The following is an 8,464-nucleotide window of genomic DNA, read 5'->3' on the forward strand; positions in this document are numbered from 1 at the left end:
AGCCACTGTTCAAATCAACTCTCATGATACTGAGGCCCTCTTCCAATTTTACAGGGGAGGAAAAAAAACACACAGAATTAAGGCTCAAAAGAATAAGTTTTCTCCCATGTCACACAATGAGTAATGGAGCCAGAACTCAGGTGAAGATGGTGGGGCTCCCAGCCCAGTGCTCTCTCTCCCTACTTCTTCATGGCTGGGGTCCTGCAGGCAAACCAGCAAGGAGGTCTTAAGGACCTTCATCTCCTGGGGGGCTTTCTGAGGCCCTGACCTGAGCTGCTTCCCTTCTCCTGCTCCCTAGGGGCCATCAGTTGGCTCAGCTCTAACTTGGAATCTTGGAGTCTCATTCGAAATGATTTTTTTTTTTTTTTCCAGGCAATTACTTCCTGCTAATTAGGAGGCAAGACTGCCAGTCCCTGGGCCCTGGACTGACCCCTTTTCTCAACTCATGGGGGTGGGGGATTGTTGAGATCCTAGGGAGCAGCACCAGCCACAGAAACTGCCTGGACCAGCCCCATCATCGGAAGGAGGCCAGGAAACTTTTGAGGGCGGGGGGACAGGTGGTGGAGTCAGGTGCTCCAAGGAATGGGAAGAAGGGAGGCGAGGATGATACAGCTCTGATGTGAGAGAGCGCCAGGGGACAAGAAGCTGGAAGAAGCCTAGACATGCTGGGCAGAGTGAGAGAGAGACCTGGGCTCGGGAGGAGCAGGGGGAGCCAGGAAGATCCAGAGAAACAGGGACACGTCATAGGAAGGGACAAGGAGGCATCTCAGGAAGCAGGGAGACAGAGGAGGAGGGAGAGATTTCCCCTCTGCCGAGGGAGAGAAAGACGGAACCTTGGAAAATGGTCAGGATGACAGAAGTGGAAAAGGTAGAGGCGGGAGATACCAGGGGACTCCAGGAAGGGGGAAGGAGAGAGGAAGGAGGCATTGCTGAAGGAAAGCCCTGGGGAGAAGGGGAGGAGAGCGGGGAGGGCGGCTGGAGTGGCCGCTCCCAGGGCCAAGAAGAAGGGCTTTCTCTACGTCATTGTCCTTGAGCCTCCCCCAATGTCAGTGCCCAGCCAGCCGGGCCTGCCCACCCTCCTACGCAGCCACAGGTGCGGGCGGGCAGGATGGCAGGCCACCAGCCGGCTGAGGCCCCAGATGCTTCACTCATCCAGGGCAGCCAGCCGACTCTCCTTTCTGCCAACCTGCCGCCCTCCTCCAGCAGGCTAAGCCAGGACCCTCCTGGGTCACAAAGCCATGTGACCAAGGGGGTCTGGGACTGTGTGGCCCAGCCCCTCCACTTTACAGAGGGGAGGATCAAGGCCCTGAGAGGAAACAGAGCTTGTCCAAGGTCACAGAACAAGTGAGCAAGGAGGCCAGATGAAAAGGCTCAGGGGCTAAGTCTCAGGGGCAGGTCCTGTTCCCTCCTGGGTGAAGCCAATAACAGGAGACAAGACAGGTCTTGGTTGCCAGCAAGTCAGTCCCTGATCTGTCTAAGCCTTGCAGAGTATGGGGTGGCAGGCAGAAGGCAGCGAGGGTTGCCAGGGGCTGGAAGGGAAGCAAAGGAAGTCACCATTTATGGAGCCCTGGGTGGGAGGGTTCTGCATGGGTTATAATTGCAGCTAACATTATTGAGCACTTACTAGGTACAGTGTTCCAGCCACTTAAGACATTACATGCAGATCTCATTTAATCCCCAAGATAACCTTATAAAGTATGTATTACTGTTATTCTATTATAGGGAAGAAATGGAGACTCAGGAGGGTTGAGTAATTGGCCAAGTCTGCAGATTAACCAGTGGCATGGTTCTAACTCTAGTGGCTGGCCACTGCTCTGAGGACCCCTGCACCCTGGCACCCTTATCTGAAGATGCTCAGAGCCCTGAATTTGCAAGATCCTAGCCCAGCCCTGGTAGAATCTAGGCCCCAGATGCCAATGGGGTTACAGTTCTGTGTTGTGGAAGATTCTGATGGCCCAAAGGAGATCCTAGACTTGAATAAGCCCTGTCTTACAGTGCTGGGGTCCGGGTTCTAGTTCTGGCTCTGCCACTAACATACTGTGTGACTTTGGGCAGGTCCTTTGCCCTCTCTGGCCTTGATTCTCCCACCTATATCATCAGAGAGCTGTTATTTAGTTAACTAAGCCATGTCTGACCCTTTGTGACCCTATGGACTGTAGCCCCACCCACACCAGCTCCTCTGTCCATGGGACTTTCCAGGCAAGAATACTGGAGTGGCTTGCCATTTCCTTCTCCATCAAAGGGTTGGACCAGATAATAGAGCTAGTATGTATGTATGTGTGTATGTGTGTATGTGTGTATGTATGTATGTATGTATGTGTGTATGTGTGTATGTATGTATGTATGTGTGTGTATGTGTGTATGTATGTATGTATGTGTGTATGTATTATGTATGTGTGTGTATGTATGTATGTATGTGTGTGTATGTGTATGTATGTATGTATGTGTGTATGTATTATGTATGTGTGTGTGTATGTATGTATGTATGTGTGTGTGTGTGTGTGTTGCTCAGTTATGTCTGACTCTTTTCAACCCATGGACTGTAGCCCGCCAGGCTCCTCTCCATGGAATTCCTCCATGGAATTCTTTCCAGGCAGAGCTGGTATACATGATACTAACTTTGTGACAGACACAGTTCTAGGCAGTGTATGGATGTTAACTCAGCAGCCCCTTCCAGCCCACTCTAAAGTAAGAGCTATTATTGCCTGTTTTAGAGATGGGAAAATGAGGCAGTGAAAGGTTAAGTAACTTGCCCAAGGCCTCAATTCTAATCAATACATGGCTGATCTGGGATTTGGGCCCCATTACTTTTGACCCAGAGCCCATGCTCTGCCTGCCACCCTACAGTTTCCCTAATGACTCTCTCCGCCCCTGCTTGGTGCCCCAGAGAGATCTGCCTATGTCCCTCGGCCCTGGCACACATGCCGTCACGCTTCCACATGGGAGGCACACCCGCTATCACGTGTCTGCATAACACAACATGCGTCTGCTCATGCCGCCACACCCACTCCTGTGCTTCCGCCCAGTTTCTGTCTGGAATAGCCACACACGACCATCCGTGTCCGCAAGAACAGGCCAGCTCCGGCAGGCCCACATGAGCACGCACGCACGGCCCCCTTTCTGGGCACTGGCTGACTCGAGGGAGCCGTGTGCCAGGCTTTAGCATATGGCCACGTGGCAGTGACGTGGGCTGCCACACCCCTTCTCCTCTGCGTCCCCCTCCCCCCCGAGTGCCTGGGTGGCTCGAACGTCACATCGCACACCTGCCGGCACCCCCATCCATGCTGCCTTCCTCACGCCTCTCCCCTAACAGAAGCAGGCACCTTCTCCAGGAAGGAAGCAGGCACAGGCCCAGCCTGGCTCCCACAGCCCAAAGATGCCAGCCAACCTGGGGGAGGAGAGGGAGAAAAAGCCATCGATCGGAGGCTCTGGGGGCCTGGGGGCTATGGTTCCCATCGGACACTAAGCCCTCCCTTAGGTCTGAGTGCAGAGCTGAGCTCCTCAGGACCCTAGAGATGCCAGCTCCCCTTTGTCATCACTAGGTATGGGGCCAGATGGGGAATCAAGGGATGGAGGGTCTGTCCACCACTGCAGAGCAGGACTGTGATGCCGAGAGGGCTACTCTTGCCAAGTTACCGGTACACACCCCCTACCCCATCCCTGGTCCCTGCTCTCTCCTCCCCCTGCCCAAGCATCTCAGAGTTCTGTGTATTTTTAGGCCTCAGCTGACAGGCTGTGAAATCGCTCCCTTCGCACCTCCCTAACCAGGCGGGGGCTGGAGAGGGAGGAACGGGGTTGTGAGGGGGGGCACACACACAGCCGATTCATCAGGCTCCTCCAGGGCTGGCAGGTGCCAAGTAGGGAGTAAGGGGTGCCTCCTTTTGAGTGAGAGGATCTTTCCACGGCGCCCAGAGAGAGGGAGAGAAGATATGGTGGGAAGGAGGCTCCACCCCACTCCAGGAGCCTGGGAATAAAGCTTTAGGGGACACTGGGCACGAAAGCAGGTGCTGGGATACACTTTGGGTCCAGCTCTGAAGCCAGCACCCATCCCCAGCCCTCCCTTCTGAGCAATGGACCAAGAGACAGGCTGGCTCAGATCTAGCGGGATAAGGGCAGTGTTGCGCAGTGGTTAAGACCAGGGCTTGGGGGTGAGGCTGATGTGCAATTCCATCCCTGTTCTACTGAGTGACCTGGAGAGACGCTCCACCTCTCTGGGCCTCAGTTTCCTCATCTGTACAATAGCGGTTAACGATACCTCCCTCGAGGGGCTGCTGTGAAGACTAGATGAAAACCGTACATGTAGAACGAGGCGGTCTGTGGATCCACCAGGCACTGCTGAGAGAGCCTCCGTACAGCTTCCCCTACTGGCAAATCCTGCTCCTTACCGTGATCCTTGAGGCAGGAGCCCAGAGCTCATCCTCTTTGGTACCCACTGGACCCTCTCCCCCAGGGAAACAAACCCCCCGCTAAGGTGGGCAGAAATCATAGACCATCCCCACCCCCTGCTTCCTGCTATGGGGCGCCCATACCCAGTGCGCGTGCACACGGACCCAAATGCCAACACGCTCATCTGCTGCCAGGGCCTGGGTGTGAGGGCGTTCGCTCTGGGATGACCCCCTTAGGGAAGTGGGAAGACGTACCCAGGCCCTGCTGTGAATGGGCCCTTGTGCCAGGGGCCGTGGGCATGGAGAGGGGGGCGGCCTGCCTAGTTGCTGTGGAGACAGGCTGGCTCTGGTGGGGCTCTGGAGCTCAGGCCTGGCAGCTGGAGCTTGAGCAGTACAGCTCCTCCAGGGCCAGGCCCTGATGCCCATGGTGGGGCGTGGGGTGCAGAACTGACTCTCAGGAGCCTTTACTGTGCTCACTGGGCCCTGGGGCCACCCCGCTTGGCTCTACATCTCCCTCTGGGAGACTTCCTCTGATACCCTGGCCCCCTAGGTAAGCCCCTGGGGGTGTGTAGCCATGCCCCCCTGCCCCAGGCTGTTTCCTTGACTGCCCATTACCCACCACAAGCTTTCCAAGGGCAGGGCCCCAGACCCCCTGCTGCGGGTGCTCTGGACACAGCCCTGTGCAGGTAAGAGATAGTGGAGGGGCTGGACAGAGGTGGGAACAAAGATGTTAATGGCTGGGGATCCAGCTCCATAGACGGGCCTGCACCAGGCTTCCCACCCTCCACACTGCTGCGTTAAAGTTCTTCATAGAGAATGCTGAAAAGCCATCCAGAGCCTGCCATTGCCCAAATTAAAAAAAAAAAAAAAAAATGTCCAATTTGCCTACTTCAGAATGCCAAGAGCTTCATCAGCTGGCCCAGCCTGCTGCACCCAAGCCTCAACTCCTGTGCTTTAGTTGCTCAGTTGTGTCTGACTTTTTGCGACCTCATGGACTGTAGCCCACCAGGCTCCTCTGTCCAGGGGGATTATCCAGGCAAGAATACTGAAGTGGGTTGCCATGCCCTTCGAGTCTCCTACTACGGCCTGCAAAGACCTCCATTCCAGCCCTGCAGGCTTAGATACTCACTGCTGCCTCGACCGACCGAGACCTGACAGGCCTCCGGGGCACTGCACGTGCTGTGTCCACCTTGTGGAATGACTCTTTCCTGCCTGCTCACATGGCCAGCTCTTATTCTCCCTCCAAAACCCCAAACCCTGGACCCAAGGCTCACGGTCCTGGGTCTGGCAGTGTGGCTGGTCCCAAATCAACTTCTAACTGCAAGTTCCCAAGGGTGGTTCCCAGGGTGCTCTGAGGATGGACCCGCTAACGTACGCTGGGGGCTTAGAAGAGCACCTGGAATCTATTGAACGCTCCACACATCTTTGCTGTTCTGAAGTAGACGGACCAACACTGCCTCCGTGAAGCCCTCCCAACTGCCGGAAGCAGGGTGGAGTGGGGCTGAGGCAGGCCTGTCCTCCTTGGAGCTTCCAGAACCTGCATCCCACACGTCAATCACTCAGTGCAGGGTAATGTTGATAACAGCCGTCGCTGGTTGAGTGTTGACTATGTGCTGGGCTTTCTGCTAAAGATGTTTCCTGCCTTATCTCACCTCATCCTCTGACTCCATGGGAGGTAAGAATCAGCATCATACCCATTTAACAGGGGAGGAAACTGAGGCCAGGGTGGTGGGGGGACTTGCTTTAGGGACACAGCCGCAAGTGTCTCTACCAGAAGCTGTTTGACCCCAGACACCTGGCTTAAGCAAGCCACCCCTTGCTGCATGGACATGAAGTGCGTAGCACACACCAAATGTTCCACGAACAAGAACTTTCTATTATTGTCCTGCTGTTATTATCAGTGGAGGGAACAAAGTCTGTTGGATGATCTAAGAGGGGTTTCCTTAGGCTGGACCCCCTATAAAGCAGGCTGCGTGGGCTCAGTCACTCAGTCATGTCCAGCTCTTTGCAACCCCATGAACTGTAGCCCGCAGGCTCCTCTGTCCATGGGATTTTCCAGGCAAGGATATGGGAGTGGGTTGCCATAAAGCAGGAAACTCCCATTTTCCTGGAGAAAGAAAGTGAGAGTGCAGAGGAAACCTTGGGCTGCCAGGAGTCGGGGTCGGGATGGCAAGAACAGGGACCTCCAGGATCCCGACCCAGGGCACTTGAGGAACCTGAGGGATGCTGGAAGGAGCCAGTGCCTGCAGGTGTCACAGCAGGCCCAGGTTGGGCAGGGCGGGAGAGGGCCGGCCGCGCACTAGCTGAGCTGGCCACTGCTCTACGGCCCCGCTGACACCACCCCGCGGTAATGAGACGGATCCAATTTGTACCCAGGGCCCCGCCGGGAGCAGCTGCTGCGGCAGGGTTTGAAGTAATTTAATTGGACACATTTGCCACACAGCTCCCTCCTCTGCTCCCCACCCCTTGAGGCCTCCCACACCCCATGCCATCCCCCACCCCAGCTGGAAGCAGGGTGCACACTTCGCCAACCCGCACTGTGAGACCCCCACCTGCTAGGATGGATACCTTGGCACCTCTCCTCTCTCATCCTGGGGGCTCCTGAGCTCTCGGGAGCCACGGGGCTGGCGGGGTTCTACAGGTACAAAGTTCTCCCCTTTCTTCGAGGCAACCAGCACCTCCGACCCGCCTCTTCTGATGTGCAGAAAGGGTCACCCTCTTTCTACCCCTGCCAGCTGGAGAACCCCAGAGCCCTCCGCCCCAGGAAGAGCATCGGAGGGGCAGGGCCACTACCAACATGGGGGGTCAGTTCTCTGAGAGCTCTGGGAAGGGGTGTATACACACACACGTCGAGTTGGAGAAACACACCCAGTTACACACACACACACACACACACACATGTTGACAGATTCACACGTTGTCCTGGCCCTCCCCATATCTGTACACACCAAAGCTCCAACCGCCGCCCCCTCAATCCACCCTAACATCCCTGCCGTGCACGCTGCACAGCCAGGTGAGGCCCTGCTCCCAGCAGATGGAGGCCTTGGAGGCAGCCAAGCTGGCAGGTGGGAGGGTGTGGCAGGGGGCAGGCAGGGCCCCTGGAGGGCACAGGCTCCGCCTGGCTGGGTACAGGGCCGGGGGAGCTGCCCTCCTCCAATGCTCTCTGTCACAGCTCCCGACGCACCTTGACACACCTCGCTACAAATCCACTCATTAGCTCCTGTTTACAGCGGGCACGGCGCTTGGATGAGCTATTAGGGCCATCCAGCTGCCACCCGCATGCACGCAGGTAGATACACAGCCCAGCACTTCTGCCCACTGGCCCTGCCCTCCCTTTCCTGGGTGCTGGGGCCCCACACCCACAGTCACTCGGATCCATCAGTTTCCCAAACCTCCCAGCTCACTGTCCGGGTCAGCTCCCAGCTCAGCCCCACAGGCGATACACTTCTGCCAAGGGACCCCTCCAGGCAGACGCTGCAGAGCCTCCCGGGGCAGGCCCGACGCACCCGCCCACCTTCCGACCAGCTGGGTCCAGAGCTCCAGGCACAGGCTCTGGGCGCCATCCAGCCCCTTCCACAGGTCCCATTTTGTCTGCCAACTGTGTTCCAACCCTTGGGGAATTCTGCTGGGTGAGACGAAGCCCTGCCCTCTAGACACGAGCTGGACAGGGCCCAGCAAGGCTGCCCCTGCTGCCCGGAAGGTCAGGGACGTCCATGTCCGTGGAACTGGCACGATCTACCTGGTACCACTGGCTGGGGTTCCCTGGCAAGGCGGGCGGGCACCCAGGCTAGGTCTGGCACAGGCTGGCTCCGGCATCAGGCCAGATCAGTGACCGCCCCAACAGACAGCGCTGACCTTACGGGTGGCATGTGCCACCTGCCGGGCATGCCCAGGGGACAGGGTGCTGGCCCCATGCAGGGCCGCTCGGGCCCACCCGGGAGGCCTCGGCGCCTTTGGGGACCCGTGTGGCCAACTCCTCTTCCAGCCAAGAGTCCTCTGCTCAGGCCTGGGCCTCCCGCCCCTACCCCCCAGCCCCCACACCCTCCTGGAGGGCCCCCTCACCACGCCTCTCTCCGCTG

This window comes from Budorcas taxicolor, chromosome 25, assembly GCF_023091745.1.
Source record: "Budorcas taxicolor isolate Tak-1 chromosome 25, Takin1.1, whole genome shotgun sequence".
Lineage (NCBI taxonomy): Eukaryota > Metazoa > Chordata > Mammalia > Artiodactyla > Bovidae > Budorcas > Budorcas taxicolor.